General features: G+C 40.1%; 1 protein-coding gene across 5 annotated transcripts in view; it reads left to right on the top strand.

Annotated features, from left to right (window-relative positions):
* stx3b (syntaxin 3b) overlaps window positions 1-20,889 on the top strand; it is a 67,556-nt gene that overhangs the window by 8,623 nt on the left and 38,044 nt on the right. The window contains exons 1-2 of one of the 5 annotated variants that reach the window (XM_064341939.1): window positions 1,308-1,401; window positions 2,197-2,307. The exons of 3 other annotated variants lie outside the window; for them this stretch is intronic. The gene's annotated coding sequence lies outside the window, so the exon portion shown is untranslated. Of the gene's footprint in view, window positions 1-1,307; window positions 1,402-2,196; window positions 2,308-20,889 lie in introns of those variants that run through there. One more of the 5 variants, XM_064341938.1, reaches the window with a different exon arrangement.

The raw sequence follows: 20,889 nt of genomic DNA on the forward strand, positions 1-20,889 counted from the left end.
TCAGTTAAGGCCATTTTCCACCGTCCTGCCATAACATATCGTACTATGCCGTGAAACTATGACCACGAGTTCTGGATGCCTTACCATTGCTGGCAGAAGCATGCACAAATAGTTCTCAGAACTAAATTTTGATACTCCTCCAAACAAAAATTGGTACCAGGAACTATTTGACGGAGCAAGCAGTCTTGTACATTGGTGATTGGTGATTGGTCGAACGCAGACTCCCTGTGAATCGGCATATGACAAGCAAACCAACCACCATTTTTTAATACCTGGTAGTTAGTTAAAGAAATGTGTCTATTGACAGAGAACAGCTGCAACAAGTACTTTCAGCTAGCAAACAGCAGTTATGAAGCCTTATCAGCATCGTAGATCAATGGAGAGGTCAGCATATGAAGCCTTATCAGCATTTGATCAGATGATGGTATTCAGCGGGAGCTCGATGTGACGGGATGCAATGAGAAAGTGTACACGAGAAGTTCTCAGCATTTGGGGTATCTCAGCATCAAGCACTCGATAAGACAGTGCCACAGAAAAATAAAACAATTATGCAAGACTACAGAAAACTGAAAGATCACAATAATCGCAGTGGAGCTGAAAGTGGTACAATACAATGGACAAAAAGAATAAATGGTACATCACAATGGACACCGTTTTTGGCCACAGACTAGCAAACTCTGGCAGGGCCAGCGTTGTGATGTATTATGCACCCGTGCCATGAAATGCACCCTTAGTGTGATAAATGGACTGTATTTATATAGCGCAATTGCCAGCAACAACTGCACAAAGTGCTTTACAATGAATGCCTCTCATTGACCCATTCACACATCAACGATGAAGCAGCCATTCAAGGCAGCAACCAGCTCAATAGGAGCAATTGGGGGTTAGGTGTCTTGAATGCAACCTGAAGACCAGGGACCGAACCAACAACATTCCAGACAACCGCTATCTTCTGCTAATGTCGCCCTGACATGTCTTGTCACACGTCATTTGTTTTGTCACAAGAAATTTGCTTCTTCGCACCGAAATTATGGGTGTTGGGGGTGGGGGTTATTTTACATTGTAATGCTTTCTGTTTTAAATAGGGTAAACTGATTTTTTTATGTTTCATAAAACATTTAAAACTGACATGGGTGTCATAAAGAATGGAATTATAGCTGGATTATATTTCCTCAGAATGTGATGTAGTGTAATAAGAAAGCAATGGTTTGAATTCTGTATTACCCCTTGTCAATTTTGTGTTTTAAAAGTTTAATGAAACATTGAAGGTCACTTACCCTATTTAAAACACAAAGCATCACAATGTAAAAACACGGCACAACACCTGCTCACTGGATTCAGCCACATCATTGTTGGAGTCGATGTTTGAGGACAACAGCAACAATACTTCGTTTTTAGAGGGTAAGTTAAGCTAAGCAGCTAGTTGTGTTCAGTGTAATATACAGAAGAATTGTGACAAATTAAAGGAAAAACCAACATAGTGTCTTCATAAGGCGTTGGGCCACCAGAAGCCGCCAGAACAGCTTCAATGCACCATGGCACATTTTATGAGTTTCTGTAACTCTGCAGGAGGGATGCAACACCATTCCTCTAAAAGATATTCCCTTATTTGGTGTTTTGATTATGGTGGTGGAGAGCACACACTGACACCGGTCCAAAATCTCCCATAGGTGTTCAACTGGGTTGAGATCTAGTGACTATGAATGCCATAGGATGTGGTTCACATTATTTACAACCATTCAGTGACCCCTCGTGCCCTGTGGATGGGGGGCATTCTCATCCCAGAAGAGACCACTCCCATCAGTTTAGAAATGTTTCATCATAGGATAAAGGTGATCACTCAGAATAACTTTGATTTGTATTGATTTGTAGTGACCCTTCCCTCTAAGGGGACAAGGTATGGAAGCATCTGCATTCGTTATGTTTCTCCACTCATTTATTCAGGTTTTCCTTTAATTTGTCACCCTTCTGTAGATTTCAGTTAATGTAAGTTATTACCGCATAGTCTATAAAATATTGGAGCAGTACAACATGTCTAGGCAGGTGCCTAAAGAAGCGAGCTAAGTAAACTAGCTAGCATTTTATTCATGTAACCAGCTATCTAGTCTGCTCACTAGTTAACAAAAGCACGCAATAACATTTTACTTGACAGCCATTCTGTTTATACTTAATGTTACTTAATTTGCTACTTTGCAGAAGACGGTCATTCCAGTTTCACAGCATCTAGCTTCACTGATTCCTCCATGACCGGCATCAGCTACCTTCCTGTTGTTGCCGCCCTCAATATCACCCCCAAACACTTTAAAGGTAAGAGGCACAATAGTTTCCCCTTGTCTGCTAATTGTAATTGGTAACTTACACCAAGGTTTAACATAAAACATGAAATGGTAATCCCATCAAACTTGGATAAGATGTAGAACACGGGTACAAAATAAAGTGAGGTGTAAAACAAAGGCAGTAATCTACGGAGCCCCTAAAGGAACATGGGTGAGAAAGAAAAAAGGAAATACTTTTGCAGTCCCTTGCAAACCTTTTGTGAGATATTGCAAACAAATGTATATGAATAAAATTGCATATGGACCTTTGCTTTAGCTTCTGTCAGGGTTAGCAGTGTTGATGACAGGGTTGTCAAATGGGGTATTTATCCTAAATGTAGGGGATTAAAAAAATTATTAGGGGAAAGTTTTATAATTACAATGTGTGGGAGTCAATGACAGTTTTACAAATTGTAGGACCCCCCATTGCTACTGTAACAGCCTCCAATCTTCAGTAGATTTTTGGCTCGCTTCCAATCAAGCTCCAGAGCATTAGTGAGGTTGGGCTCTGATGTTGGGCGTTAGGCCTGGGTGCAATCTGCATTCCAGTTAATCCCAAAAGTGTTTGAGGTAGAGGTCAGGGCTCTGCAAGCCAATCAAGTTCTTCCATACCAATCTCAGCAAACCATTTCTTCATGGACTTTGCTTTGTGCACAGGGGCATTGTCGTGATGAAACAGGAAAGGGCTATCTCCAAACAATTACCACAAAGTTGGAAGCACAGAATTCTTTAGAATGCCATTGTATGCTGTAGCATAGCAATATTTCCCTTCACGGACACTAAAAGAGGCCCATCCCAACCATGAAAAAACAGCTCCAGACCATTATTCCTCCTCCACCAAACTTTGCACTCCAACCAACGCTTTACAGTTGGCACTATTCGGGTCAGTACAGTTGGTGCTACGCATTCCGCCTAAACCCAGATTCGGCTGTCAGACTGCCAAATTATGAAGCATGATTCATCACTATAGAGAACATGTTGCCCCCGCTCCAGAGTCCAATAATGGTGTGCTTTACACCTCTCCAGCCAACACTTGGCTTGAACTTGGTGGTATGTACAGCTGCTCAGCCATGGAAAGCCCATTTCATGAAGCTGTTGACAAACAGTTCTTGTACTTATGTTGTTTCCAGCTGTAGTTTGGAACTCTGTAGTGACTGTTGCAACCGAGGACAAATGATTTTTACACGCTACATGTCTCAGCACTCACCAGTCCTGTTCTGTGAGCTTGTGTTTCCTGCCGCTTCAAGGCTGAGGTGTTGTTGCTCCTATACGTTTCCACTTCACAATAACAACCTTACAGTTGACTGGCGCAGCTCTGGCAGGGCAGAGATTTTAACTGACTTTGAAAGGTTGCATCCTTTGATAGTGCCACATTGAAAGTCACTGTTGCATCCCTCTGCTCAAAATGGGGGTGCTGGTTGCCTCAATCTGTATGGGCCAGTCTCTGACTTTTTTTTAGGGAACTGCACTCACCTGCGGGAGACCTATGTACGGAGGTACGGAGGTCAGAGGTGATTCTTTCCCTATATAAGGACCTCCTCAGGAGGATTTGGCGGCTCTCTCTCTCCGATTGCTTATTTTGCTTTACCCCTGCTGGGGAGCACTCAGGTCTTTAGCTGGGGTGTGTTTCTAGTTTTTTGGGTTTTTTTTTTAACCCTTTCCCTCATCATAAATAAAGATTAATCTTCGTACAAACTGGTTGTCAGCTACTCTATGTTTATGGAGGTTGTATGCAGCCATAACGGTCACCGAGCTCTTCAGTATGACCCATTCTCCTGCCAGCATTAGTCAATGTAGATTGCATGGTTTTAGGCTTGATTTTATGTACCCGTTAGCAATGGGTGTGCCTGAAATAGCCAGAACTACAAATAAGAAGGGGTGTCCACATACAGTTGAGGCCAAAAGTTTGCATACACCTAGGCTAAAGACATTCAAGCTCAATTTTTCACAACTCCACACATTTCATGTTACCGTAAATTTCCTGTGTTAAGTCAATTAGGGTATATACTTTATTTCCATAAGAGGTCATTTCAAAATAATAGCTAAGAGATAGATTTATTTAAGCTTTTATGTGCTATATCAAATTTTCAGTGGGTCAAAAGTTTACATACACTTTGTTAGTATTTGGTGGCATTGTCTTTTAATTGCTTAACTTGAATCAAACACTTGGGGTTGCCTTCCACAAGCTTCTCACAATACTTAGCCGGATTTTTTGTGCATTCCTCCTGACAGAACTGGTGCAACTCAGTCAGGATTGTGGGCCTCCTTGCTCAGACACGCTTTTTCAGTTCAGTCCACAAATTTTCTAATCTAATATATATTGGTCTCTTCCCTGTATGAAGCATTAAATTGGTATGGACCTTTTAGTATTTTGTGCAAACACGAGTGAATGCATAACTTATGTCATAGCCTCCACTAGACATAGTGTCCCTATGGTACTGAGGTATATTGAATAAGTATACAATACAATATCCAGTGCTAATTCAACTTTAAATAGATAACATTTAGACCCACATCCCAGAGTGAGACCAAAAGTCATCTGTTGAGACTTGAATAATTAACAATGGACATTTACTGTATACAGCCCTTCACTACATTGATATGATGTCAAAGATATCAAATAAACATGATAGAAAATGTTGTTGGTCAGCTGAACAGTGTATTCCTATGTACTGCTAGTATAGGTCAATGGATCATATATATCAGGGTCTGCTGTTTCCCCTGGACATATTGTCTCAATGATATGGGGGTGTTTTGAAAACCTTGGACCCTCCGCTCTTCAGATCAGTCTCACTTATATCAAATAAGTGTCATAGAAAATGTGGCTGGGGTTTGAACATGCAGTATATAGGCGAATTTCATTCAATTCAATTCAATTCAATTCATTCAATTCAATTTCAATTCAATTCAATTTCAATTAAATCCCAATTGCTTGGTGAAAGCATAACATATATCATGCTCTGCTGCCTCCCCTGGACATGTTGTCTCAATGATATGGGGGTGTTTTGAAAACCTTGGACCATCCACTCTTCAAATATGGTGCCACTTACATCAAATAAGTGTCATAGAAAATGTGGCTGGGTATAAGCATGCAATTTCTCTGCAAATAGTGTATTCCTATCTTCTGCTAGTACTGTTGAATGCATACAGTTTTTAACAAGTGCACATACGAGTGAAACAGTCTTGAATGGATTAGAATCTCTTCATGAATTTAGAATATGACACACATAGTCATTAGCCATAATATATTTCATGGCAGTAAACAGGCAGTATTGGACAACTGGGCTTGTAACAGGATGTAAAATGCAACTGGCCTTCACATTAAGTAATTATAATAATCAGTGAACAGAACACATATTTTCACTCTGTCTGTGATAAGAACAGACCAGTAATGGCCAATTAAAGAGGATTTTCCTGCATGGCATATTATAAACCTTAGGCTGTATCTCTGCTTACATTCTCCTACAACAGGAATGTCAATCACCTCAGATGGAAAAACGGGTGTTCGCAGCAGTGATGCCCCATATTCACAGGCACAAGAAACATGAAGCACTATAATGTCAGGAGGAGTTACCCATATACTTTCTCTAAAAAGCTGTTTTTGACATCCTGTCCATTGCTTGTTCGCTTCTGTTTTTAATGTTTTCAAAAAAAGGTCACTCAAAGAACATTGTGTTGCCAGTGTGGGAACATTAAAAATAGAAGTGCTGTGCATTTCCTGGAAAATATTTTCAGTAGTCTGGCATGATTCACACTTGTCAATATACAGGACCTCAACTGCTGAATTTATTTTCAGTTCACGTACTCATTCCATGAATGGATGAATTAAATCTAATGGGTCATTTTGGTTGTTGAATGGCAGTGACTGAATGCTGGAATTTAGCTCAAAACAAGATGAATTTCATTGGGTGAATATGAATAACCAGGGGTTTGGTCAGCATGGCGTAGAATTTCAGAAAATTTCTGTGGAATTCTTGTCATGTATTGTGGACCTATTGTTTTCAAGCAGAACTGTATTGATTTAAGATTCAGGAAGCTTTGCATTGAGGAGTTAAACCAACAGTTTGAGTACTTATTAGAAAATGTGCATATTTCAGAAAGTAAAGCATCAGATGTTGCCAATTCTTTGGTCCTCGTATTGAGGTAAAACATTTTGTTATTTTTCTGTGGTGGCTTCTGGAAAGACATTTGAACGTGTTTTGGGACTATATATCAGAGCATGACATACAGTGAGCACCGTAATTCATTGGACAGCGACACATTTTTTATTTTGGTTCTGTACTCTAGCACTTTGAGTTTGAAAGAATACAATGACAATGAGGTTTAATTTGAGGGTATTTTCATCCATATCGGATGAACCGTTTAGAAATGACAGCACCTTTTGTACATGGTCCCCCCATTTTAAGGTACTACAAGTATTTGTTGAATTGGCTTCACAGATGCGTTTCGTTAGGCAGGTGTATTCATTTGTGTCGTTAGTGAATGCAGAAGAGAGCTGTTGATGTCTAGTCTTGATTCTAGACTTTGCAATTGGCTTTGGAGATTGTTGTTGAGGTGTGATCACATAAGGAAGACCGCAGTGTCGATGCAAATTAAGCTGGCCATCATACGGCTCAGAAATGAAAGTCATTCAATCAGGAACATTGCAAAAACCCTGGACATGCCCAAGTCAACAGTTTGGTTCATCATTAACAAGAAAAAAACAACTGGTGAACTCAATTATGTCAAAAGACCACTGTAGTGGATGACCGGAGAATACTCTCTATGGTGAAGAAACCCCCCCTGACAACAGCCCAACAGGTCAAAAACACTCTCCTGGATGCAGGTGTAGATGTGTCAAAGTCTTCCATACGTAGAATACTACACCAGCAGGACTACAGAGGGTACACTACAAGATGCAAACCACTGATAAGCCTGAAGAACAGAAAGGCGAGATTACAGTTTGCTAAAAAGCACCTAAAAGAGCCCCAAGAGTTCTGGAACAAAGTCTTGTGGATAGATGAGACAAAGATTAACATGTACCAGAGTGATGGAAAGAGGAAAGTGTGGAGAAAAAAAGGAAATGCCCATGATCCAAAGCATACCAACTCATCCGTGAAACATGGTGGAGGGGGTGCTATGGCTTGGGCCTGTATGGCTGCCAGTGGAACTGGTTCTCTTGTCTTCATCGATGATGTGACTGCAGACAGAAGTATAACAATGAATTCTGAAGTCTACAGAAATATTTTATCTGCTCAGATAAAACCAAATGCCTTCAAACTCATTGGACGGCACTTCATCATGCAACAAGACAATGACCCGAAACATACTGCTAGAGCAACGAGGGGGTTTTTGACGGCCAAAAGGTGGAAAATCCTTGACTGGCCGAGTCAATCACCGGATCTGAATCCAATTGAACATGCATTTTACATGCTGAAGAGGCGACTGAAGGTAAAAGTCCCCGAAACAAGCAGGAACTGAAGATGGCTGCAGTACAGGCCTGGCAGAGCACCACCAGGGAAGATACCCAGCGTTTGGTGATGTCTATGCGTCACAGACTTCAAGCAGACATTGCATGCAAAGGATATGTGACCAAATATTAAAAATGATTACTTTATTCTACATTATGTTAAACTGTCCAGTATTTTTTGATGCCTGAAAATGGGGGAGACTATATACAAAAGGTTCTATCATTTCTAAACGGTTCATCCGATATGGATGAAAATACCCTCAAATTAAACCTCATTGTCATTGTATTCTTTCAAACTCAAAGTGCTAGAGTACAGAACCAAAATAAAAAATGTGTCGCTGTCCAATGAATTACGGTGCTCACTGTATGTCATGCTCTGATATATAGTCCCAAAACACGTTCAAATGTCTTTCCAGAAGCCACCACAGAAAAATAACAAAATGTTTTACCTCAATACGAGGACCAAAGAATTGGCAACATCTGATGCTCAAATTAAAGCTGACAGTCTGCACTTCAACCTCATATATCATTGTATGCTAGAGTACAGAAACAAAATAACTAAAAATGTTTCACTGTCCAATAAATTATGGTGCTCACTGTATGTTATGCTTTCACCAAGCAATTGGGATTTAATTGAAGGAAATTCGCCCATGTACTGCATGTTCAAACCCCAGCCACATTTTCTATGACGCTTATTTGATATTAGTGGCACCATATCTGAAAAGTGGAAGGTCCAAGGTTTTCAAAACAAGTTTTTTTAAACTCATGTACTGATGTAATGTTGTATTGGATATTGAAAGAATAATTAAAAGTAATGGGAGTATTTTATCTTTAATTCTCCATTTTAATTTTTGCCTTGTTTTAATATTGTACAAATAGAAAATGAATAGTTCATATTTTAGTACAACTGCAGTTTGATTTTCCTTAATTCCATTATGTTGAACGTAATAGTGGTTTTATCGTTGGGACTTTTATTTAGAAAATTTCAGACCCGCGCGACTGTCGCTAGCTTCACACTGCTCCCTTTAGGGACTCTAGTAGTCCATGGGCACCCAATACTCTTCATGTAACCAAGCAAATTGAATGTTATAGAGAATATATTGTGATAATGCTGGTCTGTTTATATTTTTTTTCAGGTAAGAGGAAAAGGGAGACCGAGAGTTTTTGGAGGCCATGAGGGAGATGGAGGAGGCAAACTGAGTGCAGTTGGAGAGAGCCTACAGGCAGCAAGAAAAGCAATTCCAGTTTCTGCTGGAGCATGATGCCAGGACAAGGGCGTAGCAAAATAAGGGGAAGTTGTGCTCCGGGAGAAGGAAGCTGCAGGAACTTTTGTTTTTCAGGAAGGCTATGGCTGTTTTGGGGCAACTCATTCATGTCCTGGGCACACAAGCGTAGCTTAGCACCGCCACCACTGGTCTAATTTTTTATAACATAATTGTAATATAGTTTTTGAGCATTGTTTTTTTGTACTGCATTGGCACCTTAATTATACCTCTATATTTGTGTATATAAAGTTTTTACACTTTTAATAAATCTTTTTTTTGTTGCCAAAAAAATGCTTGTTACATATCAGAGTTAACATGCGAGTGCTGTAAATAAACAAAATAGCACAAGCAAAAATGGCAATTACAGATCAAGTAAAAAACAAAAATGAGCTACTCTGTTTAAGTAGTGCAACAGACCTTCACGTGGACCTACCGCTTCAGCTACCGCCAACCTAGGCTGTTACTATGGTGAAGGGGCACCCCATTCCTCTCTGTACTCCTCATCATAGGTTTCGCAAAGGTTATGGAGAACACAGCAGAAAGGTCTCAAAAGCCAGCTTTTTAAAGGATAAGCAGCATCACTGGATGTAATACCCTACATCATGCCAGACAGTATTCCTGGTATGGCTTAGGAATAGCATTCCTTTACTAACAAGTTCTCACAATGCTGATAACCACCGAACCCTGGAGTCATGTATGCTCCCAGGCATCCATGTGAATATATTCCAAAAGAGTCCCTTTCCATCCACAACTGCTTGTAGTATGATTGAATGCCTGGCCTTGCAGTTGAAATACTCTGTGTGGTACTCCTCTGGTCCTAGAATGGGTATGTGTGACCCATAAATGGCACTTACACACTGTGGTAGTCCCCATATTAGCTTGAAGTGCTTAGCCATTTCTTTTAGCTTTTCATGATTTGGAAATTAAAGGACATTCTAACATTAGGACTTTTTTAACAGCCAAGCAGAACTCCTGCTCCCACCGCCACACAGTTGAAGCGACCTCAAACAGATGTGAGACACTTCTCTACTTCGTTACGAGTTTCCACAGTGTTATGGCTCTCCTTTTTTTGTAGCATCACACACAGGCAGATGCTGGTATCTCTTCTCTCCATCACAGGCTGTAGTCTATGGCAGAGGTAAAGAAATTTCTACATTCTAAAATTCTGTAACCACTGGGCATCTGTGAAGGCTGGAACCACAACTTCACTCCACTTAGTAGCTCTGTTGTGGGCCCAGATGGTGAACAGCGAGGGGTTTGGAAGAAGTGGAGGATCTGAAACACATAAGTAACAGACATGTTATGATATGCTGGCTGTACTTAAAAAATATCTTAACGGGATGAAAAGTTGGTGCTCAAAAGGCGGCAGAACAGTATCAACAAAGACTAATACAGTATCTAACTCTTAAGTGGAGGAATGACCAAGGCAGTAAAAAAAAAAAGTGAAGACAAGCCATCAAACACTAGAAAACGCAAGTCAATAAAACTTAGTTTTAAGACATGATTAAAACCAAAAACTGGTTTGACCGATCTATCTAATGCTTATTGAAAGGCTGTGCAAAACATTTTTTTAAATCTGTCAAAAAATGTAACCTTAGCTCTCAAAAAATTATTCTTCTTCGTAAGCAAAGACAACGAAGCTGTCTCAAGTCATTGTCTGTAATAATTCTTTGTGAAAGTTCTCTTTTGAACGTTTTTCATATTCTCAAACTCTGCCTGTCTGTGCTTGCATACTGATGCAAATCTCATATTCAGAAAACAGTAAAAAAATATATAGCTGCAAGCAGCAATGTGGGCAATGTGCTATGGAATTTGAGGCGGTTGCTAGGGTGTTGCTAGGTGGTTCTATGGAATTCTAGGCGGTTGCTATGGAGTTCTAGGCAGTTGCTAGGGTGTTCTAGGTGGTTGCTATGGAGTTCTAGGCAGTTGCTAGGATGTTGCTAGGTGGTTGATATGGTGTTCCAGGTGGTTGCTAGGATGTTGCTAGGTGGTTGCTATGGAGTTCCAGGTGGTTGCTATGGAGCTCCATGTGGTTGCTAGGGCTTTGCTAGGTGGTTGCTAGGGTATTCTAAGTGGTTGGTAGGATGTTGCTAGGTGGTTGCTATGGAGTTATAGGCAGTTGCTAGGGTGTTGCTAGGCAGTTGTTATGGTGTTCCAGATGGTTGCTAGGGTGTTGCTAGGTGGTTGCTAGGATGTTTTTAAGTGGTTGCTATGGAGTTATAGGCGGTTGCTAGGGTGTTGCTAGGTGGTTGCTAGGGTATTCTAGGTGGTTGCTAGGGTGTTGCTAGGTGGATGCTATGGAGTTCTAGGTGGTTGCTAGGGTGTTGCTAGGGTATTCTAGGTGGTTGCTAGGGTGTTGCTAGGTGGTTGCTATGCAGTTCCAGGTGGTTTCTAGGGTGTTGCTAGGTGGTTGCTATGGAGTTATAGCCGGTTGCTAAGGTGTTCCTAGGCATTTGCTATGGAGTTATAGGCGGTTGCTAGGGTGTTGCTAGGGTATTCTGGGTGGTTGCTAGGGTGTTGCTAGGTGGTTGCTATGGAGTTCTAGGTGGTTGCTATGGTGTTGCTAGGTGGTTGCTATCAGAATCAGAATCAGAATCGGGTTTATTGCCAAGTAGGTTTACACATACAAGGAATTTGTTTTGGTCAGGTGGTGCGTAACAGTGAACATAAAATAAGATAAGATAAGATAAATAGAGTAAGAAATGAACAATAGTGCAGTAAAAAAACATAACAGACATAACATAACATAAACATAGTGCAAAACAATAACAATAGTGCAAGGGGATAAAGTGGTTTTAAGTACATATAATATGGAGTTATAGCCAGTTGCTAGGGTGTTGCTAGGCATTTGCTATGGAGTTATAGGCGGTTGCTAGGGTATTCTGGGTGGTTGCTAGCATGTTGCTAGGCGGTTGCTATGGAGTTATAGGCGGTTGCTAGGGTGTTGCTAGGCAGTTGTTATGGTGTTCCAGGTTGTTGCTAGGGTGTTGCTAGGTGGTTGCTATGGTGTTCCAGGTGGTTGCTATGGTGTTGCTAGGTGGTTGCTATGGAGTTATAGCCGGTTGCTAGGGTGTTGCTAGGCATTTGCTATGGTGTTCCAGGTGGTTGCTAGTGTGTTGTTAGGCGGTTGCTATGGAGTTCTAGACGGTTGCTAGGGTGTTCTAGGTGGTTGCTAGGGTGTTGCTAGGGGGTTGCTATGGAGTTCTATGCGGTTGCTAGGTCTTTACTGAGTCCAATGTCGCGACCCATAGTTCTTTATGACGAACGGTTCAAAAGTTATGAAATATCAAACATCGGCCAATCAGGAAGGGGGGCGAGGCTGATCTACACCAACGGACAATGGACTCTCTACCATGTCCAATGAGGCATTGAACAATTTGTGGGCAAATTTTCCCCATAGAGATGAATGGCAGAATGTTCAAACCTAGAGAGAGACCAGAGTACTCCATTCATTCTCTATGGGAAGAATTTCCCAAATAAAGTGGAATTTCTCAAAAACCGTGCACCGAAACTTTCCACAAAGTAATAGCACACCATTCCCGATCAAGCCGCTCGATTTGACATATTGCACGTGTACGTGGTGCGAAAACTCTGGGAGGAGTAGCGGTCCAAAAAATGGGTGGAAAGAAAGAAAAATAATAATAATATGTGAGATAATAATAGTGTGTTTGCCTAAGGCAACCACACTAATAATAATAATATGTGCAATAATAATAGTGTAGTTGCCCTAAGGCAACCACACTAACTAGACAATTCCTGCAGAAATTGTGAAGTGTGGTTGCCGCCAACGCAAAGTCGACTTTGTGCTGAACGGAGTGAACAGTTTCTGTAGCATGAGCAGAGACATAGTATGGTATACATGATATAACATCACGGCAACGAGTTCATTTGCAACACACGTATTCAGAGCTAAATTAACCCTTCATCAATACTTGAGATCAGTGTTTTACTCACGGTATGCTGTGACGAGTGACGGCGAAACACAAAGCTAGCTGGCCAGTTCAGAGGGTCTTGGAAAAACCCTATATCTACACTGCGCGACCGCACCATTTTAAAAAGCAAGACAGGTCTAGGGAGATTAATTTGATTGATTGATGGTTTTACGTTAAGTTCAGCTCATTTTTACCATTCAACTAAAAACATTTAAGTGGGCTGCAATTCAGAGTTTAATCTGTTACCTTAGATACCAACTCATAACAGAGGATACTCTATTACCTGTTAGCCTCAATGCAGTTATAAAGAGACCAAAGTTTCCAACTCGCTGGAATATAAAACGGTACGGAGTAAGAGTGGACCTGAAGCTGCTGCACACGTTTTGTTGACGGCGCTGTTGCACTTTTTAGTAAAGTCTGGCTTGTTTGAAAATTTGTTTATTCAGTAGCTGAGAGCATAAGCTTTCTAACCAGGTATAACAGCACGTCTATTTTAGGTTTTGGAATATCGTTTTTTAGGTCAACCGAAAGCTATGTCATGTCATAGAACGCATTCGCTCTTTGTTAGCACTAGCATGCAAAGACGGAAAGTCTGGCTTGTTTGAAAATTCGTTTATTCAGTAGCTGAGAGCATAAGCTTTCTAACCAGGTATAACAGCACATCTATTTTAGGTTTTGGAATATCGTTTTTTAGGTCAACCGAAAGCTATGTCATGTCATAGAACGCATTCGCTCTTTGTTAGCACTAGCATGCAAAGACGGAAAGTCTGGCTTGTTTGAAAATTCGTTTATTCAGTAGCTGAGAGCATAAGCTTTCTAACCAGGTATAACAGCACGTCTATTGTTGGTTTTTTAATATCGTTTTTTTAGGTCAACCGAAAGTGCTCTCATTATCGCATTAAAGCCGTTCACTGTTTGTTAGCACTAGCATTCTAAGACGCTGCATGTGACGAAACGTCGTCAACGAATTAGCGTAATGTCTCGTGAAATACTATTATTATTGAGGACTTCTGGGTATGCCTAAGCCATATGTTTGTTGATATACTTAGCTGACAGCGTTTTCATTTGTAATTTTTCAGTTGGAATACCGTTCTTTCACTTCCGCAATCAGCTATTTCCTATCCTGGCTGCTGAGACCGTAGAGCCTACCGCATCACGTGTGCAAAGCCGACCAATGCTGTAACTTCACCGTTCGCATATGAATGACGTCACCTTCTCCATTCATCTCTATGGGGAAAAATTGGGCATAAAAATTAATATTTCTCAAAAACCGTGCAGCGAAACTTTCCACAAAGTAATAGCACACGATTCCCAAAGAAGCCAGTCATTTTGACATATGGCACGTGTATGTGGTGTGAAAACTCTGGGAGGAGTAGCGGTCCAAAAAATGGGTGGAATAATAATAATAAAGAAAAATAAAGAATATGTGCGATAATAATAGTGTGCTTGCCTAAGGCAACCACACTAATAATAATAGTGTGTTTGCCTAAGGCAACCACACTAATAATATGTGAGATAATAGTAGTGTGATTGCCTAAGGCAACCACACTAATAATATGTGAGATAATAGTAGTGTGATTGCCTAAGGCAACCACACTAATAATAATAATAATAATAATAACAATAAATAATATGTGCAATAATAATAGTGTGTTTGCCTAAGGCAACCACACTAATAAATAATATGTGCAATAATAATAGTGTGTTTGCCTAAGGCAACCACACTAATATGATAATATATTTACTATATTGTGCAAAATATGCCTAAGCACAATTAATAATACTAGCAATCTGCCGCAATTGTAAGTGTGTCGCCAGCAAAGTCGACTTTGTGCTGAACGGAGTGAACAGTTTCTGTAGTATGAGCAGAGACAGAGTATGGTATACATGCTATAACATCACGGCAACGAGTTGATTTGCAACATACGTATTCAGAGCTAAATTAACCCTTCATCATTACTTGAGATCAGTGTTTTACTCACGGTATGCTGTGACGAGTGACGGCGAATCATAAAGCCAGCTGGCCAGTTCAGAGGGTCTTGGAAAAAGCCCTATATATACACTGCGCGACCGCACCATTTTAAAAAGCAAGACAGGGCTAGGGAGATTAATTTGATTGATTTATGGTTTTACGTTAAGTTCAGCTCATTTTTACCATTCAACTAAAAACATTTAACTGGGCTGCAATTCAGAGTTTAATCTGTTACCTTAGATACCAAGTCATAGACAGAGGATAGCCTATTACCTGTTAGCCTGAATGCAGTTATAAAGAGACCAAAGTTTCCAACTCGCTGGAATATAAAACGGTATTACAAAAGTAAAATTTGACATATTATACATTGTTAGAAAGCTTATTCTGTCACCTATTAGATCGATGATGTGTAGATCAAGCCAGTTTGTACTACAAATATAGAGAACACCCAAAGCAACATATGTGGTATTACAAGCTGACGTCTATTTCTGGAGTAAGACCGGACCAGAAGCTGCTGCACACGTTTTGTTGACGGCATTGTTGCCGTTTTTAATACCGTCTGGCTTGTTTGAGAATTTGTTTATTCAGTAGGTGAGAGCATAAGCTTTCTAACCAGGTATAACAGCACGTCTATTTTTGGTTTTGGAATATCGTTTTTTTAGGTCAACCGAAAGTGTTTTCATCATCGCATTAAACGCATTCGCTCTTTGTTAGCAGTAGCATTCAAAGACGCTGCATCTGACGAAACGTTGTCAACGAATTTGCGTAATATCTTGTGAAATATTATTATTATTAAGGACTTCTGGGTATGCCTAAGCCATATGTTTAGCCGCGTTTCCACCAAAAGTACCTGGAACTTTTAGTCCCAGGAACTACTTTTCAAGGAACTAAAAGGTTCCTTCAGCCCATGGTTGCTTGCGTTTCCACCGCGGTCTAAAGTCCCGCGACGATTAGGCAAATTAGCCCACTGACGTATGAAAAAGCGACGTTGTCGTCGGTCCATCTGTCCTATGATTTCTTCTGTAACCCCATACTACCACCGAAGTAGCCTACATTATTTTCTAATAACCGGGACAGCCCGGAGGGGTTTATTCCACTTATATACAACAGGCTACCAACAATGACTGTATATGGTTACTTTTGTATTTATTGATTTTTATCGATTTAATCACCTGGAATTGAAATATTCTTCTGCAGCCGTTTGGGCATATTTTACCGTTGTCAAGCAAAACTGTCGTTGGTAGTTGAACTTGGACCGTTGTTATGCAACAAATAGGATATAACAGGCCAATAGTCAGATTGTAACTGTTTTATATATCCTCTCAAACACATTCATTATGTTTTTATGCGAACATTCACTTTCATGTCTTGACATCCGAGGCAACAGAATGCATTCACATTTCCAATATAACTGGCAACAACAGCAGAAAACATGCACACGTTGTAAACAATTTGCTGTTTGATTACTTTCTCATCGTCAATTCCATATAGGCTAATCGCAAAATGACAAGAATAGAACGAAAACTCAGACTTTTTTTTTAAATTAGCAGTGGTACAGCCACCGTTGCTTTCCTTCGAAGTTACTGCTAGCCGAGCAGCGAAGTGTGCCCTCCAGATGCGAACCATGCACCATAAATTATTCCATAGTCTTCCTGGTCTTTTTGTGGAATTGAAGAATGGCAGAGTAAAATTATGGCAGTCTCAAAAAGCAAAAGGGACGATTACTAGAATTAACCTGTTATTTTACCCTGACAAAAAGTGCGGAAGGTGATTTCCAGTTTTCTTTTACTGTATCCCTTATGTAAATTACGCAGAACTACCGCATACCTTACATAACTGTGTCAAACGTTTTGAGTCAATTATAACTAACAAAGGAAATCTGGAAGAAAATATTCAGCAACCGAATTAAACCGTTTGAATGTTTTGTTACGTAATATGCTGTCCCAGCACGAATGCTTAACATTTTATAAAACGAATACTAAAGCAAGAAAAGAACAGAAGAGCACACGTTATAATCCTCAATCTTAATTTCTCATCTGTTCCAAGACGTTGGCAGGCTATAACCAAAAGTAGGCTACTGCGCCGCATAACATACAAGTTTGAATTCAAGTTATTATTATGAAAATAAATCTGTTTGCAGCCGCAGGTTTTTTAAAATGGCGGTTGAAATAAAATACTGTGAGTAGTCAACCAATCAGAAATATTCAGCGCTTGCGCCCCACCCCAAAAGTTCCGGTACTTTTGGAAAAGTACTACCCCTCGAGCAGGGACTTTTTGGGGGTAAAATAAAGTCCCCGGAACTTTAGACCCTGGTTCCTGCGGTGGAAACGCACTGAGTTCCTCAAAAGGTTCCTAGTTCCTGGGGAAAGTTCCTGTGGTGGAAACGCAGCTGAAGTTATGGATATCGTGAAACGAGACCAATCTTATTTTAGAGATATCTTCTATTATCATTTTGACTAGTCAAAGTGCAGTTGTAGATGTCAAAAACTGTCTTCTTGTACGAATTTCCTCGTTCTACTAATGCAGCGACCACCATGTCAGACTAACTTGAACTAGAGTCAAGCGTCTTTGTCAGGGTTTTCAATGCTGCGCCCTTGCGAGAAATGAGCTGTTAACTTTACTGTCTAAAACAAGATGACTGTTTCGCCCCATCTCGTTCCACTTCTTGGCATTTTCTTACTTTTTTTAGGGAACAGCAACCGCCATTTCTTAAACCATAATTGATCACACTACGATTGCAAAACATAACATTTACATAATATTTTATTTGGCAAACGCATTTATCCAAAGCGACCTGTCAAGGTCCAATTCTCATATCACCTACCCAGAGCCATGAACATTGCTAGTAGGGATGAGCGAGTACACCATTATCTGTATCTGTATCTGTTCAACCAACTAAATTATCTGTATCCGTATCCGTACTCGGAATGGGCGGGGCTGAAACCGGAAGTGGGCGGCGCCTAACTGCCGGAAGTTGGTATATTAACCTCTTAGCGCAAAGCCCCTAGTGGTCGGCACGCTGGTGTGCTGAGATTACTGAACTCAGACATTCAGCGCTACTGCAACCAAAGTATGAGTTAAAAACAGAAAAGCTTTGTTTTAGTTTCATTAGTAGACGATACATGACAACTATGCCGAATACGGAGTTTTGCATCGCCACCATTGTCGCTCTGGTCATTCATTTAACACGCACCCCCTCCCTGCAGTCTCATCTGCAACTACACCCCCCACCCATGACATAATGGACAATATTGTCTATGTGGGCATTCATAAAAATATTCTTTCATCACTCAAAAATCATATTCCATCATAGCAACAAAAAACGGTATTTTCAGATATCTGAATTTGAATTATTCCTAGTCAAATCTGCTGTGCCTGACATGACTGTGATGCAAGGCCTCACAATGGATGGTCTGTATGCTTAGCCTACTGTTTGAATGACCTATGTTCATGGCTTGGGGTAGCTGATACTTTATGAGAATTGGACCTTGTTGGACCTATGTTCTGTAGTGGTCATATATTGTCTTGGACAATCCATTTGTGAAATATACGCTCATTTGTGATGCCTGGGTACCTTCCAAAATAGCTGTGCGTAATACCACACGTTTTCGGTGTTGTCGTCCTTTTTAGTACAATCTGGCTTGATCGACAGTTAATAGATCCAATAGGTGACAGAATAAGCTTTCTAACAATGTATAATATGTCTAATTTCACTTTTGGAATAGCATTTTATAGCTCAGCGTTTTGTCTCATTATAGCTGCATTACGCATTCAGTCTGTGGTATCAGTAAAAGACACTGCACCTGGTGAAATTTTATCAATGACTTTTGTTGTTTCTTGGAAAATACTATTATACTTGAGAGATTATGAGCATGGCTAAGGCATATGTTTGCTGATAGACCTAGCTGATATACTGTTTTCTGGGCTAAGTTAGAAGTGGGGAGCGACAGCATTTGGACACATATTTCATCGTCCAAATATAAGTGTTACTGCTGAAAATATTTTGGTTATAAACAGTGGCCTCTAGAATTATTGGCACCCTTGATAAATATGCACAAAAAATGCTAAAAGAAATGCTAAACTAAAAAATAATTGACATATTGACATACGCTTTATTTTCCAACATGTGTAAACTAGTGTGCTTGATTAATGATTCATTGGAATCAACCAAAGTCTTAATTTTTTAAAATAAAAAAAAATATTTCCCCAAAAAACAGGTTCCACAATTATTGGCACCCCTGGTGTAATACTTTGTGAAAACACCCCTGGCAAAGATGACAGCCATGAGTCTTTTCCTATAATTTGTGATAAGGTTAAAAAACACATTTGGAGAGATTTTTGACCATTGCTCCATGTAGAACTTTTCAGAATCATTGATATCTTTGGGTTTGCGCTTATGGACCACCCTCTTCAGTTCAGACCACTGGTTTTTGATGGAATTTAAGTCTGGAGACTGAAATGGCCATTGGAAAACATGGATGTTGATTTCACTTAAGCATTTCTGTTTAGATTTTGATGTATGCTTGGAGTCATTGTCCTGCTGGACAATCTACCTATGATCTGCCAGAATGTCCTGGGCTGTGTTTCCGAGTTTCGATGTACCTTAACGTTTTACGAAGGTCCTTAAGGTATACCTTCTTAAGGGAAACCGTTTTTTTACGAGTGTTTCCCAGACTATACCTTAAGGCAACTGTTAAGGGACAACTTAAAGGTACATCGTAAGTTGGAGCTGACCTTCACTGTGGTGCTGAAATGTTTATCAATCGATGCCAAGCGAATCGATTGTCTCACTTGTAAAGGCTTGTGAATGACGTTTTAATATTACACGTGTTGTCATAATCATTTTACATCAATCTAATATTGCAGAAGAGGAAGCTATGTCTACTAGAGATTATCTGCTAATCTCTTTAAGAGTCCGTTAAGACGAGACCTTGTGATAGTTTCAATAAATACGTACATATAGGCTACAATGGATAAAATAAAAAGCGTCAATCGGGACATATAAGCCATAGTCTGGGACTTCGTGGAAGTCCAGGGAAAAGGATATAGGCTACATATGGGTGAATTATTTTGTTCTTATTGAAACAAAGGTCTAAGGTAATTTGTTTTTGTCACGCAATATATAGGCAACTGTAGCAGCATATCACTGCACTGCACTGATTCCCGCGAACTTTTCTCTGCAATGCAAAAATGATCGTAGATGAAAGGCAAAAGCGCGTCTGTGGAAATTGATCATGATGAATTATATACCGGGTGCCTTATGATTAGGTCTACCTAATCATAGGGGCGACATAGCTCAGGAGGTAAGACCGATTGTCTGGCAGTCGGAGGGTTGCCGGTTCAAACCCCACCCTGGGCATGTTGAAGTGTCCTTGAGCAAGACTCCTAACCCCTAACTGCTCTGGCGAATGAGAGGCATCAATTGTAAAGCGCTTTGGATAAAAGCGCTATATAAATGCAGTCCATTCAGTCCATTTACCTGTTAAAGTGGTTTGTTCATCCACCTTAATTTGCTGTTGTTTAACCAAGAATATAATTATTGGGTTGTTTACTGAAAATCGTAAAACAACATGGTAAGAAAAATGTTCCGTAATGTTGATATTTACCCAGTGCTATTTTGTTTTATATAGGAGGTGTGAGCTAAAGGAAGGGGATGTAGATAATTTGGCTATGTTTGTCCATTATGAGCCACTGTACCTGTATGTGTGTTTATGGCCAGGCCAATCAACGTGCTCTAGTTCGGTCATGCAAGTAGACTCACTCAACGTTGTTTTTCCATAAAACACAGGTTTTATATTCTTCATAAACCGGCGGTTTGTTCCAAGTCGGTGTGATCATTGACTCACACACAAACAAACTAATTTCTACAGGGTATGCAGTCAGAAAAGCCATATCCTAAGTTAGCGCCACTACGTATAAATTAAAAAAAACTTTTTTTTTTATTTTCACAAATTAG

The sequence above is a fragment of the Anguilla rostrata genome, chromosome 7, assembly GCF_018555375.3.
Source record: "Anguilla rostrata isolate EN2019 chromosome 7, ASM1855537v3, whole genome shotgun sequence".
NCBI lineage: Eukaryota > Metazoa > Chordata > Actinopteri > Anguilliformes > Anguillidae > Anguilla > Anguilla rostrata.